The 21,031-nt window shown below is 40.5% G+C and overlaps 1 protein-coding gene and 1 long non-coding RNA gene across 2 annotated transcripts in view; one reads left to right on the top strand and one right to left on the bottom strand.

The window, feature by feature from the left end:
• LOC119539061 overlaps positions 1 to 1,462 on the bottom strand; it is a 69,094-nt gene extending 67,632 nt beyond the window's left edge. The window contains exon 1 of the long non-coding RNA XR_005217781.1: positions 1,382 to 1,462. This is a non-coding gene — a long non-coding RNA (uncharacterized LOC119539061). The remainder of the gene's footprint in view (positions 1 to 1,381) is intronic.
• Positions 1,463 to 5,572: 4,110 nt separating this feature from the next.
• Positions 5,573 to 21,031, top strand: part of HTR1E (5-hydroxytryptamine receptor 1E) — a 103,933-nt gene continuing 88,474 nt past the window's right edge. Inside the window, exon 1 of the mRNA XM_037844651.1 lies at positions 5,573 to 5,641. The gene's annotated coding sequence lies outside the window, so the exon portion shown is untranslated. The remainder of the gene's footprint in view (positions 5,642 to 21,031) is intronic.

Below are 21,031 nucleotides of genomic sequence, written 5' to 3'. Positions count from 1 at the left end.
GTAACTTTGAAATCTTTTATGTTTTTTTTTTTTCTTAGCTCATATCCTCAATTATATAAAAAAGAAGTGTACTCTATGTTAATGTATATGGTGTCTGATTTTTCTGAAATTCTCTTGGATCTGATAAATAAGAATATCAAACATATCTCTATCAATAGACAGATAGATGGTGATAAATAATAGATTTAGATTTGATAGACAGAGACAGAGAGAGAGAGAGAGAAAAAAAAAAAACAACAACTCCTTTTACTAGTGAAAGCATTGAAAAAGTCATTTCTTAATTCCTCTCAACTTTAATACTGGTGCCAGAACTGCCTGGTTCCAAATCCCAGTTTTCTCACTTACTGGTTGCAAATATTTGGGAGTTCACCTCTTTGAAGCCACCTGCGGATCTATTAGATGAGGAAAATAATAGTTCTTTATCCATAAGGTTGTTGCAAGAATTAAATGAGCCAATACATATAACTAATTTTAGAGCAGTGCTGCAAATAGTAAGAGCTCAATAAATGTCAGCTACTGTTATCATCCTTCTTGTCATGACAAAATGAGAATAATACCTGTATTGACTTCTTCCCATAGTACATAAGGATCAATTAAAATAATAAAAGTCAAAGAGTAAATTATGCAGTGTTATTTAAAGTTAAGAACTTATACAAATGCTCAGCAACTTGTAATGGGTAAACAAAATGTGGCATATTCATACAACAGAAAACTATTCACCTATTAAAAGGAAAGAACATGCTGGCCATGGGTGACCCCAAAAACATTTTGCTAAGTAAAAGAAGCCAAATGCAAAAGACTATATATTTATAAAAAATTTCTAGAGAAGGCAAATTTTAGAGAGAGCAGATCAGTAGTTGAGTTGGTCTGATGGTGGGAGCAGGGATTGACTACAAATGGGCATGAGAGAATTTTGGAGAGTGATAGAAATGTTCTAAAATTGGGTTGCAGTGATGGCTGCACAACTCTATAAATTTACTAAAATGATTGAATTGTAAATTTACAATGGGTTAATTTTATGCTAGATAAATTATACTTCCATAAAACTGTTAAAATAAGTAGGTAGGGAAGTAGGTAGGTAGGTAGATAGATAGATAGATAGATAGATAGATAGATAGATAGATAGATAGATAGATAGATAAAGGGATTATTGTCACCTAATATGCTATTTTGCAAACCCTATTTCTCTTCCAAAAAAATTTACTTGAAATTGCTGAGTTTTGTGAAAATGGTGAAAGTGCTTTGAAAACTGTAAAGCCCAATCTACACAAACTAATGATATTATTAACAAAAATTAATGAACACATTTGGGGGCACTCTGTGATTTGTCTACCCAACACCCATCTACTTCTCTGTCAGATAACCCCATGATATAACTCACTTCCAGTAGTGAGCCTAAGTCCTTCATTCCCACACAGGCAGCCCACTTGTTCCTAGAGCCAAGCTTTCATTGGGGTTCCATCAGCCCATCTCTGGGACCCTGTAACAGAACATAGAAGAACAGATTTCAGATTCAGTCATGGGTTCAAACCTCAGCTCAGCACATACTATCCATATAACCTTAGGCTAAGTATTAAACCAAGATCTCCTCTCTTTTCCTGTTTATAAAATGGGGTGATAATGCCTGTCTCCTAAATTTAAGTGCAACATATAGTAAAGCACCTAGTATCCATTCAACATGGTTTTTCTGCCATGGAAAAAACTCTACCACTTTTCTCATTGTTGTAATATCCTTTATATTTCAAACAGGGAAGACTAAAAGAAACTGGCTTTTACATAATCCAGCAGAAGCCAAGTGTGACTGAAAGCAGGTGCTTCCATGGCTTTGGCAAGGGAACACACCACACATGGCCATCACAGCTTCTAAACCATGAGGACTTAACCAGCGGCCAATGGGAGGAGAGTGTTGGCAACACCAACTCCTTTTTCACATGAGAGGAAAAGCCTCCAAGACCAAGAAAAAGTGTGGGACCTCTTCCTCCCTTTTGAGGGTCAGTTAACAAAAGCCAGCAGGGATTAAAGAGCAAAGGGAGGTTTTCCTTTCTCCAAGATGTGAATAGCCCTGGGTGAAAGGGAATAAATTAGAGAGAAAGGAATTAGGAAAAGCAAGGCCCAGAAAGCAAAGTTACTAATATCTTAGAGAAAAATAAAGCTCCAGAGGAAGAATAGAAGGAGATACTAGATATAAGCATGCTGATAAACGAATGTGGTCTAAGGAGCTAGCCCTTCAAGATACACACAAATGCCAATCCCTTAGTGAACCCCCAAAAAACGTTATCTCCAGCCCAGATCCTGCCCTAATATCCAGCTACCAACCAGAGAGTCTGTTGGATGAACTACCCATCCTCAAATCTAACAGATCCAAAACTGAGATCTGGTATTTCTTCTATCTGGTTGCCCAAATCAGAAATTATACTTAACATTTTTTTATGATCATGATCAGGACCATTGCTTTAATGCAGCTCTTTCATTACTGCAGGAATAAATGAATGAATAAAAGAATAGCTAAAGAATGATACTTAGCCAAATTTTTAAAGAAACTGCAAGACAGTGTTAACCAGGGTCTTGGTTTTTCTCTGTACTGGTGTGAGAAAAAAGTCACACACAGCCCCTGCCTCATGAGGCTTGCAATCTAACAGGACAATGGGGCTTGGGCATGCTGCCTCCACATACATTTAAGTGAGGTTCCAGCATCTGAAAGGAATGGAATGGAATGGAGTGGAGTGGAGTGGAATGGAATGGAATGGAATGGAATGGAATGGAATGGAATGGAATGGAATGGAATGGAATGTGATGACTCTGTGCCTTGGGGATGGAGGCAGTCCAGTGTTCATCACTTTTCCCACTCTCCACACCACCACCACCACCACACCACTCCAGCCACTATTTCCTCATCTTCATGGTTGAATTAGTTTGCCCTCGTTTGTTCTCCCACAACACCCTGTACTTCCCCCATCTCCTAGTCATTACTCTGGGTTGTATTTATCAGTTTGTGAATAAATCTTTTCATTAGACTCCAGGATCTGTGAGACAAGGAACCATATCTTCTTTATTGTATTCCTAGAAGCTGTCTCTGTCCCCAAGGCACATACTCATCACATTTCATTCCATTCCATTCCATTTGAATGCTGGAGCCTCACTTTAATGTACGTGGAAGCAGCATGCCCATGCCTGCAACACAGTAGGTGTTTATCAACATTTTTTGAACAAATGGCTGAATAAATGAACACACTCCTCTATAATGACTTTTTATTTCCCACTGCAGGTTGATGCATTGGTAAGCCATGTCTCAGGGTTCCACTCAATCCTTATAGATTTTTTTAACTGACAAGAAATTCCCCGTTATTAAATGGGGATGTAATTTACATATGTCTACAATCTTAAAGCACTCAAAGAGCCCAGTGGAAATTCAAATGGGTAATACACAAATTGAATTATCAGCTCCTGAAAAAGTGGGTGTTGACGTACACTGAAGTTGGTACAATATATCCCAGCAGTTAATTAATAGCTCACAAATAACCATAAAGCTGAAATCTGCCCAAAAAAAGGGTTATTCTGAGGTATGTCCACGACAGTTTCCAAAATGCATAATTTATGTTTCCATAGTTGTTTACATTGTAATAACCAAAGAACTGGTAAGCTAATTTCCTAAAAATGGGCAGAATGGACACAAATTTCCTCATCTTTTGGAGCACTCGAGAGTAGGACCATGTCCTTACTTACTCCTAGGATATTTTAAAAAGTTCGGCCCTAGGAGGTTCTTTTTAAAAGTGAGAAATGATTTTTGTTCTATATATTCTTACATAATACCTCTATCATCAACCAAATTTCAGGACGATGACTTAAAAGCATCATCTTTCTTTGGAAGGAAACCAACCTTTCACACCATCGTCCTGTAAGGCTTTAGTCTACTTAAGCCTATTCTCTTAGTTTAATGGAACTAAAAGATGTAAATCACAATTCAAGACTATAGTTTACCAACCTGCCTTTCTACCTATCACTCAGGCCCAGAGGCACTCCAGAAGCAGGTGGAAGGAAACACAGACTATGTTTTTGAATTGAGAGAGAAGGGTTTCATTTGCTTAGAACTGCCAAGCTAGAACAAATAAACAAACAAAAAAAAAGCATTCTCAATTCAACCATAGGGCTACACACAAGAAATGCAAATATGAAGCAGGAATTTGTAGGGACGCTGTGCAGAGGGGTTCCACAAAGCTTTCAACTCTAAGATAGTATCAGGCTGTCTACATATTATATTGTTTACATATGATTGTCTATTTCATTTTATCCCCAACCCACCCCACCCCCATATCTCTCTCCTATGTGCCAGGGTTCAAGTTCAAATTAGCTAACATTTTTAAAGAATGGCAGGGAGTCAACCTACGTTAAGCTTCAAGGTTTCAGGCCACCCAAGCTGCCCACAAGAAATCAACCAGCTCTAAGGCAGCGTCCTGCAGCAGTGCCAAGATTCTATAAATTCCCTCCCCAAGTTAACTTCTCAGGCTTTGCCGCAGATGGATATCTCCTGAAACACCCAGGAAGGGCACAAAGCCCTCTGCCAATCTGAAGTGCCAGTCCCCAGAGGGAGTACACTCCAGAAAAAAAATGGCATGCTGGCTTCAGCAAGTTTCACAGTTCCAACTAACCATTCCCCATCTCCTTTTCTTCCATGTTTTTCCCACCTCTCTGCTCCCCTCCACTTTCCCCCACTCCAGTTTTCCTCCACTTCTCCCTTACTCCCTTCTTCCCATCCCTCTCTTTAACACGTCCTATGAATGTTGAGTGTTGATTTTCCTCTTGAGGAAAGCTGAGTAATTCACCTCTACAGAGGATTTGCCTAGAGCAGCAGCAGGGAGGCAGCGTCCAAACCAGCCAGCTACTCACTCTTTCCTCTCCCTGCCCAAACCAGGCTCACCACAGAAGAAGGGAATGGGGTCTCCCTGCAACAACTGACCCCTTCTCCGCCTGGGCTGCGAAAGGCAAAGGCTCGGGAGGTGGGACCCTTGTCCAGAGCTCCAACCCCATCGGCCAGTTTATAGCGTGGATAGTGCTGCCCTCCAGTGTCTGCAACCGGGAGCCCTACAGGCGCCACCAGTTCCAGAAATTTATCTTTTACAGCCTAAGCAAGACCTGAAGCACCTCTGAGCTGCGACCCCCTGTTCTCCTCCACCACCACCACCCTATTGCACCGCGGTTCACCTTTTTATCCCACCCTACCCGCTTTTCCGTTCATTGGTGTCCCGAGTGGCTGCAAACTGCGCCGTTGATTTAATAGACTGCCCCCCTGCGCCTCCTTCTCCTCCTCCTCCACCTCCTCCCCGCTCTCCCTCTCGCCTTCTCCTCCAGTCCTGGCGCCCAGACTTGGCGAAGCTCAGCGCTCGCTGCCCGCAGCGCGGCGGGGCTACCCTGCGCCCCGGGCTTCCGGGGCCGGTCCCTCCGTAGCCTAGGGGGCGCCGGGGCGGACAAAGGACGCCCCAGGAGAGCTGCCCCGGGCTCGGCGTGCCCCAAAGCCGAGTGTTGCAAAAAGCGGTGCTCTGAGAAAGCTCGGGATTAAGACGAGCTGGTTTGGAAAGAGACTTCTGGAGCCCTCGAGACGCCTCGGTTCTCCCAGTGCCACGCGGCTACATGCACCGTCCTCAAGGTGAGGGGCGCACACCTTCCGGAGTCGACCTCGGCTTTCCTTGTCACCCACACCCCAGGCCAGGGGCTCAGGTCTGGGTTGGGGATTTTTGTCCCGTTCTGGCGCAAAGGTGGCGGGGATGGGGACATGAGATGGGGAGGGTGGGACTACAGCGTCGTCTTGGCAGGTTTAGTCAGGCGTCCGGGCGCTGTACCTGCCTTCCAGACTTCTTAGGACGTAACGCATTTCTTACTCAAAATATCCCCCAGTGTGTGAACCTGAGTCTCGACATCGTATATAACTGTGGTTTAAGAATTTTATCCTGCTTCCTCGCAAAAAGAACCTGGGTAGCTTAATGGTTAAATGAGTGCGTGGGCGGGGGGGGGCCTACTAAAAAGAGAAAAACTTAAGTGGAAATCACTTGGAGGTGGTGTGCTCTGGAGACCGAGGGAGAAGGAAGTGATTTTTAAAGCCAACGTTGATTGAAAAACCTTTGATTGGAAAGCGCTGTGTGGTTGTCCCAGCCCTGGGAAAATAATGATGTGTACAGTCCTGGTAAAAGAAAATACCCAGGTGGAGACGTGATTGGCATGGCTTGTTTTCTTAAACTACAAAATAAAGCTTGTAAGTGCAAGTTAAAATGGGAAGGCTGATCTTAAGCTATTTTCCACCCAACACTGTATGTAAGGTGAGATGCTGGCCCCCTATATAGATGAAAATGAGAGGGAATTGTGGCTAAATCAAAGTGGTTCCTCCTCCTATCACAGGAGCATGTATGATTTTGCATCATTAAAATGTATATACTTTTGTATGGTTCTGCCTCTGTTCCGTGTTGGAAAGGAACTTGTATTCAAACCAATACTGTTTGTCCTTGAGTTAGAAGGGTAAGGAAGAGGCTGTCGGCATCCCAAAATGATGCTTATTAACCTTCCTTATTCCCTTTCCCTGCCTCCTGCACCAAAGCTTTCCAAGTCAAGAAGAAATAATAGATGATCAAATGGCTTGGGGGAAGAGAGTATTTTTTTCCCAAATAATTAAGGTTTGTCTTCCCATTCCTTTTACGTATATCCCCAATTCCCCAGCACTGCATGCTCCTGCTCTGAACCTGCCGTTGCTCCAGAATGTACATTTGACATAGTTACACATTCAGGTATAATTGCAAAAACTTAAATATCCAAGGTGGACTTGAGAGTCAGGGGCTTCCCTGAGAACCCTGTGCATGGAACACAAAGGAGGTCCCCTGGCACTGGGAGCCTCTTGCACCCTCTTCCATGGGGAGCATATTTGAAATGCATATTTGAAATACAAAGAGGGGATTATGAGCAAACCTTTCTTCTCTTGATGCTGTACTTGTTTTCCTACTGAATTAAATGAGATGACCCTTTCTTCGACAAATAAATGAGCAGAAGCATTTGAGACCCACCTGGCAAATGCAGAAAATATGCCTGCCGGTCGTTTTCTTCCTTTTGCACTTTAGCCCCCAGACTATAGAACTGTGAAATTGACGTGGGCCTTCCAAGTGGGACTCAGCTCACTTTCTCTACCAAGTTTAAATCAAAGTATGTTGCTTCTTTCTAAAATTGCACAGCACCTCATAACCAACCATTTTGCTGCATAGAAGTGGAAGAAGTATTTCATCACTGAGAGAGCTATAAAGAGAAACTCATTCAAATCCTGATTCATCATTGTTGTTTCATCATCACCAGATATGGGCTGTAGAAGCCCAAGGATTGCTACAGAATTCTGCATAAAATTGAGGTTGGGTAATGGCAGAGCTGGAAAGGAGCTTTAAAAATCACCTAGCTGAGATTCTGATCCTCAGATTTATGCATGTCTAAATAGTCCCTTAAGTGGTTGTTGTTCCTTTCGTGAAGATTTCTCAGGATGAAGACTTCAAAGATCATTTTTATAGCAAAGAAAATTCAAATTCAGAATTTGTATCCACCAGCTAACAAATTTAAAATTCCACAAAAGTCAATATTACGAACATAGTAAACCCAAGTTTTCATTCTTCTCCCTTCTCTTCTTTCTCTTTTCTCTTGCCCATGGTGACTTCAACCACAACATATTCCCAGACCAAGTTCTCCTGGGTACCTTAAAATTGTTCTGCCCATTCTATTGAGCAGGTGTTGAGACACGAGCCCCAGTCTCCCTTTACAACTCAGCTTGATGTCACCTTCTGTTATCCTGATGGGTAGGCAAACCATTGTCTATCCAAAATATTTGCTCTTCACTTCTTCTCATTGATGACTGGTCAATACTAATCATGTAAATAAATTGCATTCTTTTGAGGAAAATAATCGAAGCGGAGAGTCTCAGAGGTGGTATCGAGGAAGAGACAAAATTCAGGACATATTTCTAGTCCAGGTGACACTACTGTGTATTTCCATTCCCTGCTGTTTGATGGGATTGTTATCGGAAAGGAGAGTGAGATGTGCCACCAGCAGCCACTCATGCCCACCTCTTTCAAACAACTCCCTATCAACATATCTCTACCATCACCACTACCACCACCATCACCACCAAGACTCCAGGGTTTCACATGGAAAGTAGATCCCTTTGCAGAAAGCGTCAGCTCTGAGCTTAATTATCATCACTCAAGTGCCCAGTTCCCTTCACTACACCTTTCCACATATGCCATTTCTTAATGTTTCTATTGAACTTCTTGGAATTTTATTTCTACCCTATCCTTTAAAAATAAGTGTTCTAAATCTTATCTTTTCATATGGGGAAAGCCTTCCCTCTATTTCTGTAGGCTGATTTACATGAAAAAAATAAGCTTGAGGCTGCTCAAATTCTGAATTTACACCGTATAGGAACTTACCGTTCAAACCATATGTTATCAAGACCATCTGAGGCAGTGGCAAGTCTGGGTACCCCATGGTTCATGCTCCTTTCCTCCCACCTCCCATTTTTTTATACACAGGAAGTTACATGAGCATTAACTGCAGGGAAACATTGAAGATAAGTATGCTATAGGGTAAGGAAGGGGCAAGTGGGTGGATAGGGGAGAGAAAAGGGGGAATCGCTTGATTTGGGAGATGGTGGAGTTGCCCTTTAGAGGTGCTGGCTTCTCATTTTCTCCTCTCTGAGTCACTTTCTAGAACAGTATTGTGGCTCCTAAAGCTTGGGGGCCAGGTCAGTCAATTTACCAAAATCTGACCTCAATAGCCCATCTTCTTTCTATAATTTGGAATTGGTTTCCATATTTTGTGGATTAAGATACTGAAAAACAAAATTTATAGAGATCATCCAGGCAATCAATTGGCATATTCCTAGATCACAACAAAATGGCAAAATCTTTGAGAACTCTATTCTAATACAATGTGATTCTAATTTTATTTTTCATTTTTTGTTCTCTTTTGTTGTCTTACTCTCTCCCTAGGGTTCACTAAAGTTCTTGTCCTAATAGATTTCAGTGCTTTTATTCATGTTTGTAGTCCCCTAAGACAGACTAAATGAAAAACACACATCACTGGTGGAACACTTGGTATAGGTTCATTGTTAGAGCTCTCTCCTGTTGATCAGTTCTCAAAACATGTAGTTGTAGAATTAGGAAGACAAAATCCTGTAGAAGAAACAATAAAATCCAATCCTTCTACATCAGGATCATTTTAAACTACTCAGAGTTGTAAGAGGAAAGAGCATCTTGAGGTTTCAGTTATCAGTCCAGACCAGATGGAAGGTCTTTATGAAATCTGGCATGAGAAGGAAAGCATTTTATAGCAAGAAGATAATATTTTGTGAAACAGCAACCAGCAGCAGAAACAGCTTGCAGTTTTAATACTCTCAGATCTGTTAATGGCCCCATCTACCTAAAGTGCCCAGATAAAGTAAAACCAGACCCCATGAAATGTCTTTCCTTAGATGCATCTGTTCTTTATCACTTTATCAGATTATGGGCATGTGGTGATATTTCCAAGAGATTAAGGAAGGATCTAACTTAAACATTAAAGTATGGGTTTTGTTGGAACAGCTTGCCTAAGAAGGTCCAATATGTGCCAAGATGTGCATTCTTGGGAACAAAAGACAAGCAACAAAGTCCTTTCAGAATAAACACCACCAAATGGACAGGGAGATTGATAGGCAATACCTCCAAAAAAATGATTTCAGCTACAATACTGTAATAATGTTCTGAATTATCTTTTCATAACCCCATTTATCTGTGCTGGCAGGGAAAGGAAAGGGAGCAAGGAACAGGCATATGCTGAGTGCCAGCTGTTCTTCAGGAACTGTGCTAAGAGCTGGATGTGTATTCTTTTATTTAATGCTCACAATAGCACTGTAAGGTTAGGATTATCAGCCCCGCTATTTATTCATTCATTGATTCATTTGAAAAGAGTTGTATTTGTTATCCAGCCTCCTAGCCTGTCCTTTTCAGGGAGCTGCAAGAAATTCAGAAGTGCCACATGCAAGAGTAGTAGTTAGAAAGAAGGTTTGAGAAGTGGGCAGATCACAGAGGGAAATCCCACGAATTTGGATTTTGCCCTACAGACCTGGGGAATCATTCTAGATTTTTAAAATCAATGTGTTTATTTGGAGTACTAAACATACAGAAAAGTGCATAAATCCTGAGTGTTAAGCTCAGTAATTTTCCTCAAAGTGAACATACTAATATTAACTGACCTCTACCAAGACAATAAATGGAACATCACCACTAGACAAGTTCCCTTCTTGTCCCCACCCAGTAATTACTTCACCCTCTTGTCTAAATGTAAACACTACTGGCCTTCCAACCCCATATCTTATTTTGAACTTTATATAAATGTAATCATACAGAATGAATTCTTTTGTGATTTGGGTCAACATTATATTCATGAGATTTATTTATGTTAATGGTTCTACCAGTAGGTTGTACATTCCACTGTTTTTGCAGAGGATTCTATTTTATGAATGTGCCACAATTTAATAATCCATTCTATGGTTGACGGACATTTGAGTTTGTTCTAGGTTTTTGCTGTAGTACAAAATGCTTCAATACAGGGTTTTAAGCTGCTGGCTAAGATAATTAGTTTGGTGTTATAGAAAACTCACTCTGTCTGCAGAGTACAATGAAAGGGAATGGGCCTGGGGGGACAGCACCATAGTGAGAGCCAGAACCAAGGCAGTAGCAAAATGATATGGAGAGAGGGAAACAAAACCCAGATGGCTTAAAGCTGTAGAGGAAGCCCATGAAAAATGTAGACATTAAGTAGATGTGACGAGTGAGGAGAAGTATGGAGTACAGGACAGTTCCCACATTTCTAAACTCAGTGAATAAGATTTCCTTTTACCAAGACTGAGAGCACAGGAGAAGGAGCAGGAACTTACGTATTGGGTCTCAAAGTGGTTAAAAGAATTGTCCAAGGTGACCCCAAATCTGTGTTTCTGCTACAAAGCAATATTTCTATTCTTACTTTCACTCTTACCATGCCCTTTCCTCATGCAACCCCCCACCACAAAATTGTAATGGGTAGCGACTTAAAAAAGGAACATGAACTACTTCTTTCTTGAGCTGCTCACCTGTGAGTCATTTTCTTTTCCCCTCAATTTTGTCTCCTTTCAGCAGCACAATTACAAAAAAAAAGATGATGAATCAACTAAAACTTCATTTTATCTTTTAGACTACAAGACAGAATTCTTGTACTCTATTCAAGTAAATAGAGATAAAGAAAGTAAAATGTGAACGGTCTAGTTTTGTTCTGGGTAGTTCGGGAGGACAGAACCAGTTAGTTGAGGATACAATACAGAAAGGCAGAGACTTTCATGGGAGAAACTTTGTAACACTCTCTGAAAATGCAATTAGACTGCCTATGATAGGTACTCTGCATCATTGAAGATTTATTGGTCGTCCTCTATGGGGACATGACATAGGTTGAGTTCTCCCAGAAGCAGACCCTATAATGGGGTTTAGTGTGCAGGATGTGTATTGGGGAGCATCCTTGGGAGTCACACTTAAGGAAGGGAAAGAAGCAGGATTGGGCAGAAGAAGTCAAGCTGCAACGTGGATCCAACAGCAGCCTCAGCCAACCCCCATAGGGAGCTCTGAGCTAAAATGGCCTCACAGAGTTGTCCCAAGCCGGGCCAAATGGTCAGACTTTTCAACTCCTCCTCTATCCATCATTGGATGTGCTGCCTGGGGAAGGACATGATCTTGGGTGAGGCGGCTCCCTGCAGCTGAAGGTATCCCGGAAGAGGCTGATAGCCAAAGGCTGTCTACTGACAGCAATTCCAGCAGCTGGTGCTACAGGCTCTTCCTTGAAGGATGGATCTGGGCAGTGCATCCCTGTGTCCATCTAAAGATATTTTTTATATGGACTTTGACCACAGAAGATTAAACTAGATAACTTTTCAGGCCCCTTCCAACTGTGAGATCTGGGTACATTTAGTTCATTATACTCAGGATTCTACACCATTTAAGAGTTTACAAATTATTGTAAACAATTTGCCAGTTCACCTTTAATCTCTTCTCCCTTCCATTTCAATGAGTAAACATATCCCTTGAACAACTCAAGATGGATGGGCAGCAGAAATCCCTGTGAGCATACATGACTCCTAGTGTACAACTTAGTAGACAGAGTATACCAGCAAGTGCCTTCAGTACGAACTTTTCACTGATCATAAAGGAACACTGTGTTTGTGAGTTACAGTGATACCTTTATTTAACATTGGAAATAGACTTTGATATAACTGTTCCCTTATAACTGGACTTGCATGACTGAACTATATAACAGAAAAACTGTTCGTGAGAAACTACCCCCTGTTACCTCTGCCTATGCAACTCAGAAATACAGTGTCCTGCAAATGAATTTCATTCTGTGCACTTTTGACATCAGTTGATACCAGTAGCCTTAAAGAACTTATCAGGGTAGACTCTGCTGGGGAAATCCTTTCTCTCAAATCAGACACATTAGTTCCTTGGTTGGAGATGATGCCTCTGACCCCATGACTCATTCAGTTTCTACTTTCAGTACTGGGGCTGCAACTCTCATCTTTCACACGACTGTATTTAGTGAATTCCTACCAAGATCCCCACTCCAAAGTCAATTGTCCCAAAAAGGCAGAATTACACTCTGTTTCCTTCATCCATCCATCCTCAATCCTCGGTGCTATTTGCTTGTCCTTTAAGTTTGGTCTCCTTTCAGAAATAATTTTAGTGTTTGAAAAGGACATTTAAAGGCCTTTAAAGTACCTGAACTGTTAAGAAAATGTCACTGGCTGCTTGACCTTTTTTGTGTTAATTTCTTACTCCAGATATCTACCTTTGCTTCTCTTGATTGTAATTTGATGTCCCCCTCTTTGTCTTTAGATAAGTTCCATAACCATTCTGCACCTCAGTTGTCCCATCTCTAAAATAGCTGCCTTATAGAACCACTCGGAAAAATAAAGAAAAGCTGTGCACAGTTTAAGCCATGAAGAAATGGTAGATGTTATTACGATTATTATCTTCATTATTATTCCTGTGTGGGGTGATGTAGAAATAATTCTGGCCTAACTTTGGCCGAAGGGTATGGTGCTGGCCTTGTAGAAAACAAAGGGAAATTGGGCCAGGCTGAGTTCCACTCCCCTGGCAGGAATTTGTTCTCCTTTCATTCCTAAACTTTTCCTCAAACCAGGTATGTCCTCAAGCTCCAGAGGGTACCCTTGGGTCTTACCTTTTCCAACAGTCCCCACCCCCAAATCCCAAAACCACTCCAAACCTTTTTGCATGCAGGAGAAGAGACCAATCCCAATGTGTGACTCTGGAGTTCCATTGCAGTGGCTCCGTACCCAGAGAGTCACGTGATTTCTGCATGCTCTGGTGTGGTGCCTCCCAAGCCTTAGTGTGAAGACAGGTCACCTGGAAAGGACACCAGAGATCAAATTCCTGGCTCTGCCTCCAAGCCTCTAATCAGTAGGTCGAGGTTGAGGCCAATAATTTGCATTTCTAACAAACTCCCAAATGATGCAGATGCTACTTTGCAGACCACACTCTGGGGGTGGGTAGCACTGATCTGCAGGGCTCAGCATGACATACAAAACTAAATGTATTTGTTACTTTGAAGGAACCAGAAAAATGCAGAAGCTACTCTCAAAGAAATACAAACCTGGATTATAGACATACAATCTTCAGACAAGAAAATATATTGCAGTCATATCACAAGTATTTTAATTACCAGTGCTTTCATTGTGAGGAAAGTAAAATACCTTTTATAAAGAGCAAGAATCAACAAGTCAATAGTCACTTTAAAAGTTATCAAAAAGTTCATAAAACTCAACATGTATTCATGATCTTTAAAAATTTCTTAATAAGCTAGAAATAGAAAAGAACCAATTTTTCACAATAAGGACATCCTTCTCAAACAATAGCTAACACTGTACTTATGGGTAAAACACTAGAGGGATAGGACAAGGATATTTGCTATTATCACCATTATTTAGCACTCGTTTGAATATTCTAATCAAGGATGGAAGGGAGGGAGGGAAGAAAGGAGCAAAAAGAAAGAATGAAAGACAGAAAGAGAACAAAAGGGAAAGAAAGAGGAAAAGAGAAAGAAGAAAAGAAAGAAGAAACAAGCATTACAAATGCTGGTCAGATAGAGCTATCTTATCATTATTTACAGATGTGATTATCCCCTGGAAAATCTTAAGTGAATAAATGAAAATGCCATTAGAACGAATGGGGGGATTCAGTAAGATGGCTAGCAACTAAATGTACAAAAGCCAAATTGCTTGCCTGGTAACAGCAATATGATGGTAGGGATTTGTACTAAGCTTACACATCACTGGGCAGAAAACATGCCTGACATGTAAAAAGATTCCATCAGAGTCTAAGAATAATGGGAAATGAAAGCCCACCTCATCTGAAGGAGATGGAGGAAGAAGACTGTTCAGCAAAGGATCCACATTCTAAAACTCACCCTTATAAATTTTGTAGTATTTATCACGCCAAGGTTTTTGGCAATAAAGTGTGTCATTTGGAATTAATTCTCTCCTTTATTATTATAAATTATACTTAATAGCTTACATCTTAAACTTGATTACATAAGTAAATATTAATGTTGAACTCTGTCCTACTCAAGGAAATTTTTGTTCCTTTGGCATGAGAAGTTGACATAAAACAATCCGTAAATATTGTTCAAAAGAGCAGGTTTCTTATTTCATCGTGTTTCATTTGAACTTTAAGTTTCTGATCATTCTGTCCCTCTGACCATCTTTCCGTTCCTTATACAGGTATTCTAAAATATCAAGTATTAAGTATGCCCTTTAATTAGTAATTTGCAAATAAACAGGCATGTTTTATTCCATAGAATCTAAACTGGTTATGTGCATAATATCCTCATCTTTTTTGAGATACAATAAGCCCATAAAGGCTGTACTTGAGGCCCAAGGTACTGGAGGACCAAAATGTACTGACCTCAGGGTTTGGTGACTTACATATAAATGAAGCTTCTTACCAAGAAGGGATAAAAAATGACTTTAAAGGAAACAAAAGTCTCAAAGTTCACAAAACTCAATTAGTTTTCAGCTCTGAGACAGAGGCAATGCTCCTGTGATGTAGATGGAGCAATTTTCTCCAGCACATTCGTGACAGTTTATACCTTTATGCCAAAAAGCTGTCCAGGATCCACTTAACTTTTGGATAATCTCTCACACTGCCTTGAATGTACTGAGTATGTCTTCCTCTTTCTCAGACAAATAAGAATTAGTGTGCACTTAATTAATACTCAATTGTTAGATATGATTATGATGATCAGAGAGGGCCTGGGTTCACGCCCCTACTTCCTAGCTGTGTATCCTGAATGGTTTGTCATCCTTACAACAATGGGGACTGTAATACCTGCCCTACCTACCTTAACCTTGTAGTGAAGTTTCTGAACTTGAAGTGTGCTGTTGGCATTTATCCTTCTCATTATTGCGCGTGTTGAGTTAAATCTCATCTTGTTTCTTACTCTTGGGGGTAACTTGGCATGGGGGTTAAGAGCTCAAGCCCAAGCTCCAGAGTCCAGTGAGCCAGGCTCATATTTCAGCTCTGCCACTTGGTAACTGCTTGCTTTAGGGAAAATTACTTCACTTCTCTAAATCTCAATTTCCACATCTGTTAAATGGGGCTGACATAATAGTATTGCCTCATAGGGCTGTTGTAAGGATTAGATATTTGTATTAGTTATCTATTGCTGCACAAAAAATTACCCCAAAACCTAATGCCTTAAAGCAACTGACATTTATTGTCTCACAGTTTATGTGGGTCGGGAACCTGGGCACAGCTTAGCTGGGTCTTGTGGCTCAGTTCTCTTATAAGGCTGTAGTCAAGCAGTCACCAGAGCTGCAGGCATCTCAGGGCTCAAGTAGGGGAAAATATGCTTCTAAGCACATTCATGGGGCTCTCAACAAGCTTCAGGTCCTGGCTGTCTGTTGGCTGAGAGACATCAATTTGTTGCCATGTGCATCTCTCTACAAGGCTAACATCATCTTGTTTTGCCCAAATATTGCAGCTTGCTTTCCCCAGATCAAGGGCTGAGAGAGATTCCAACATGCAAGCAAGTCTTTTTGTAATCTCAAAAGTGACATCTCATCACTTCTGCAGTAATCTATTCATTGGAAGCAAGTCACTAGTCCAGCCTACCCTCAAGGGGAGGGGATTGCACAAGGGCATGTACACCAGTAGTAATAGCTCACTGAGGTCCAACTTAGAGGCTGCCTACAGCAATATGTCAGCTGAACGTCTGTTTAATGAGGACCCCATTAAATTGCTCAGGGCAATATTCTATCATAGGACTGTTCATAGACTCGAATGAGATAATCAATGTAAAAGAAATTTGTAAAATATAAACTCCATGCAAAATCAAGATTTTATTAGCCTTATTAATGTTGAGAATCTTGTTGCAATTTTCAGGTAGTGATGCAAGCAAACCAAGGATTAAGAGGTCTGAATTCCTCAGCTTGCTCTGGGTGTGGCCTTGGAAAAACCATTTAGTTGTTTCATACCTTAGTTTTGTTATAAAAGTGATGATCATAACAGCCTTGTCAGGATAGGAGGAAATAGGATAATATATGTAAAAATATGCTGAAATCTAAAGAAATGAGATCAGATGATGACAACAATGATGATGAAGATGACACTATCCTTCAGCTACTCAGCTGCTTGGTCCTTTGTGACAATTGAACTAAACAGATGTGGTTTGATCAGTTATGTTTTTAATTTATATATCACATCCAGCTACTCCAAATTTTTGCGACAATTTTGTATGGTTTAATCTTATCTTGCTTTACACATTAGATATGCTTTCCTGAAGTGATATAAAAATAGAATTTTGGAAGCTAAGCCATGTTCATATGCATAGCATTTCCATATTATCTAGAGGAATTTTACCATGTGCTTCTGATATTGTGATATAATTAATATTTTCATAATATAAATAATTATCCTTAGATTATTAGCTTGAATTTTCTGACATTATATCAAATGCTTTTGAATTGGGCACACCTGTATAAATATTCTTCTAGCGTATAATCAAGTTTTACAGTTATTAAAAAAGGAACTTGCAAAGCAGCCTTTTGAAGTAGGCAAATACAAGCAACTCTTGGTTATCTCAAAGTATGTTTTACATTTGATTCATGTGCTATCTACATTTCTTCTAGTACTGTACATTGACACAAATTTAGCAGTATGAAACAAGTAAAGTAAAAATTCTCCGTTCAACTACTTTAATGGGTTTTATTTTGTTATAAATGTATTACATATTCATTATAGAAAATACGGAAATATTGAAAATTTTAAAGAAGAGAATTAAAATTACTCATATTCCCACCATGAAGAAATAGCCACTATTTATACTTTGATGCACTTCTGCCCCAGTGCTTTTCCTCTATAAAGGTAGGAAATATGTTGGTATTTTTTAAAAAGTAATATCAGAGGGAACTAAGATGGCTGCATAGAGAGGAGTGGAAGCTAGTTAGTCCCCCTGGAACAACTAATAAGCAACCAGGAACAGTTAGTAAATCATCCAGAATTACTACAGGGGTACAAATGTGACCATCCACTCATCATACACCAGCCTGCGTTGGGAGGAATGCCCAAAATCGCAGCATAAAATCTGTAAGTGAAGACTGCAAATCCAAGCCGGGAGTTCCCTTCCCCCATGGCCTGAGCTGCAAATGTGGCACAGCTGAGCTCCAACTGGGGTTTTAATTAATGAGTGTGGACTGCTCTATACGAATCCCCAAGAAGCAGACAGAAGCTTTGGGTGAAGACTGAACTTGGAGAGCCGGAGGGTGACTGTGGACTTGCCCTGATGGGGGCTTTCTGTCTCTGTTTCGTCTCAGTGGAGGAAGCCTCAGCCATTTTCAGTTCCAAGTGCTCTGACCCAGACAAGGGTGGAGATAGCACAGACAGAGAGAGAACATTGAAATGCTAATGACCTCTCCTTAGGGGGGTCTATCTTCCCTAAGAGGAAACGGGTGGGGCCAAAATCTACTACCCGCCTTCCATTCAGAGCCAGACCCCAGAGCCTGGGGGAAAAGAGCCACGGGCCACACCTCCTTACACCAGTCTGGGGTGACAGGCTGACAGGCACCACCTGCTGGGCAGAAAACCACAGTGACCCGAGGCCTCACAGGGTGTACCAGTTTTCTAAGATACACCTTCAGGGAAACCAGATACTGAATAGTTCTTCCTTCTGGGACCAGAGTCGGTTTTGATCTGAGAGAACCTGATTGGGGTAACCAAGGAAACCATGCCTAGACAACAGAAAACTACAACCTACACTAACAGAAACAAAATTATGGCCCAGTCAAAGGAACAAACTTACATTTCAACTGAGATACAGGGACTTAAACAACTAATACTAAGTCAATTCAAAAAGTTTAAGGAGGAGGAGATGGCAAAAGAGATGAAGCATATAATGAAAACACTGGGTGTACATAGGTAGAAATTGAAAGTTTGAGAAACCAACTGACAGAATCTATGGAAATGAAAGGCACAACACAGGAGATGAAAGACACAATGGAAACATACAACAGCATATCTCAAGAGGCAGAAGAAAACACTCAGGAACTGGAGAACAAGGCACCTGAAAACCTACACACAAAAGAACAGATAGAGAAAAGAATGGAAAAATATGAGCAATGTCTCCGGGAACTTAAGGGCAAAACGAAAATTAGGAATGTATGTGTCATTGGTGTCCCTGAAGGAGAAGAGAAGGGGAGGGGGGCAGAAGCAATAATAGAGGAAATAATCGATGAAAATTTCCCATCTCTTATCAAAGACATAAAATTACGGATCCAAGAAGTGCAGCATACCCCAAACAGAATAAATCTGAATAGGCCCACACTAAGACACTTAAAAATCAGATTATCAAATGTCAAAGATAAAGAGAGAATCATGAAAGCAGTAAGAGAAAAGCAATCAATCATATACGAAGGAAGCTGATAAGACTATGTGCAGATTTCTCAAAAGAAACCATGGAGACAAGAAGGAAGTGGGGTGATATATTTAAGATACTGAAAGAGAAAAACCACAACCAAGAATCCTATATCCAGCAAAACTGTCCTTCAAATATGAGGGAGAGCTTAAAATATTCTCTGACAAACAGACAATGACCGAGTTTGTGAACAAGATACCTGTTCTACAGGAAACACTAAAGGAAGCACTGCAGACAGAAAGGAAAAGACAGGAGTGAGAGGTTTGGAAGACAATTTTGGGAGATAGTAGCACAGCAATGTAAGTACACTGAACAAGGATGACTGTGAGTATGGTTGAAAGAGGAAGGTTGGGACCATGTGGGACACCAGAACAGAAGAAGAAAGATGAAGACTGGGACTGTGTAATTCAGGGAAACCTAGGGTGCTCAACGATTATAATAAAAGGTACAAATATGTTTCTACATGAGGTAGAACAAATGAATGTCAGCATTGTAAGGTGTTAAAAATAGGGTAGGATTAGTGGGAAAATACAATCAATGCAAAAAATCAATGGAAACATTGTAATGCTTCCTTTAATATAACAAAGGCAATATATCAAAGCTAAATGCTTATGGGGGGTGGGGAATAGGGGTAGAATATGGGACTCCTGGCATTGGTGATGCTGTCTGACTCTTTTCTACTTTAGTTTAATGCTATCTTTCCTTTTGTTGCTTTCTAGCTGTCATATTTTTTGTTGTTGGTGGTGTTTTATTTCTCTCTTTCTTTTTTGTTTTTCTTTTGTCTCTCTGCCTTCTTTGACTCTTTCTCCTCTTTGGGGAAGAAATGGAGATGTCCTTATATAGATAGTGGCGATGGTGCTGAATACATAAATACGTGACTATACAGGGAAACAACAGTTGTTTACTTAGGACAGAATATATGGTGTGTGAACAAAACCGTCTTAAAAGAAAGGGGTTGATGAAGACACTTTGAGGGCACTATATTGAGTGAAATAAGACAGACACATAAAAGCAAATATTGCAGGATCTCACTGATATGAACTAATTATAATATGTAAACTCATAGACATGAAATGTAAGTTACCAGGATATAGAATGAGGCTAAAGAAGGGGGGAGTGTTTACTTATTATGAGAAGAATATTCAACTATGGTGAATTTAATCATTTGGAAATGGACAGGGGTGATGGTAGCATGTTGTAAGAATAAGAGTGCTGAAAGGTATTTGAAGGTGGTGGAAGGGTAAGCTCAGAGTCGTGTATGTCACCAGAAGGAAAGTTGGAGGTCTCTCTCTCTCTCTTACCTTCTCTCCTTCCCTCCTTTCCTCCTTCCCTCCCTCCCTTCTTTTCCCCCTCCCTCTCCCTCTCCTCTGACTCTCCCCTTCCCTTCCTCGCTCTCTCCCTACCTCCAGATTGGCTTTCAATGCTTCTGCATGCATGGGGCCAACAGTTCCTTAGATTAGTTGTCCAGAGATATGGGTTGTATTGATACCCAAAAGTTTTCTGTTCTTCTTTTTGGCTGCCTGATGTGCACATGCACACACACATACACACACAAACACACACATGCCTTCCATTTATTAAAAAATACCCCTACCATACATGATTTAACCATCTTACATTCAACTACAATCTCACTCACCCTCTTCCTAAAGGGAGATAATCCAATCAGTCATATCTAACAGTTGAATCCAAACATTTCATTCATGAGTGTCTCTTCTCAAAGCAAATGATTTCCAGATTAGGGCATTTTACCTCTAGATCTGTCTCTATTTTGTGCAGGTAACACCCTTTTCCATTCTACATTGCAATGATTAAATGGCAGAATTAGAACACTATCATTAGAACCACAAACACTCTTAGAAAAATATATAAGAAGCAAATATCTTCACTGCAACACCATAGCATACAAGAAAAGGATTGCAAGGTAAAGGGTAAACATATTTTGTCGGCATCTTTTGCTGTTGTGGTGGGTTTCTTGCTTAACCAACTGTTTCACAACAATATAATGCAAACGAAGGAATCCATGCTA

The sequence above is a fragment of the Choloepus didactylus genome, chromosome 7 (genome assembly GCF_015220235.1).
Source record: "Choloepus didactylus isolate mChoDid1 chromosome 7, mChoDid1.pri, whole genome shotgun sequence".
In the NCBI taxonomy this organism is placed as follows: domain Eukaryota; kingdom Metazoa; phylum Chordata; class Mammalia; order Pilosa; family Megalonychidae; genus Choloepus; species Choloepus didactylus.
Note: the sequence above shows the minus strand (reverse complement) of the source record. Positions and strands in the feature narration are given on the sequence as shown.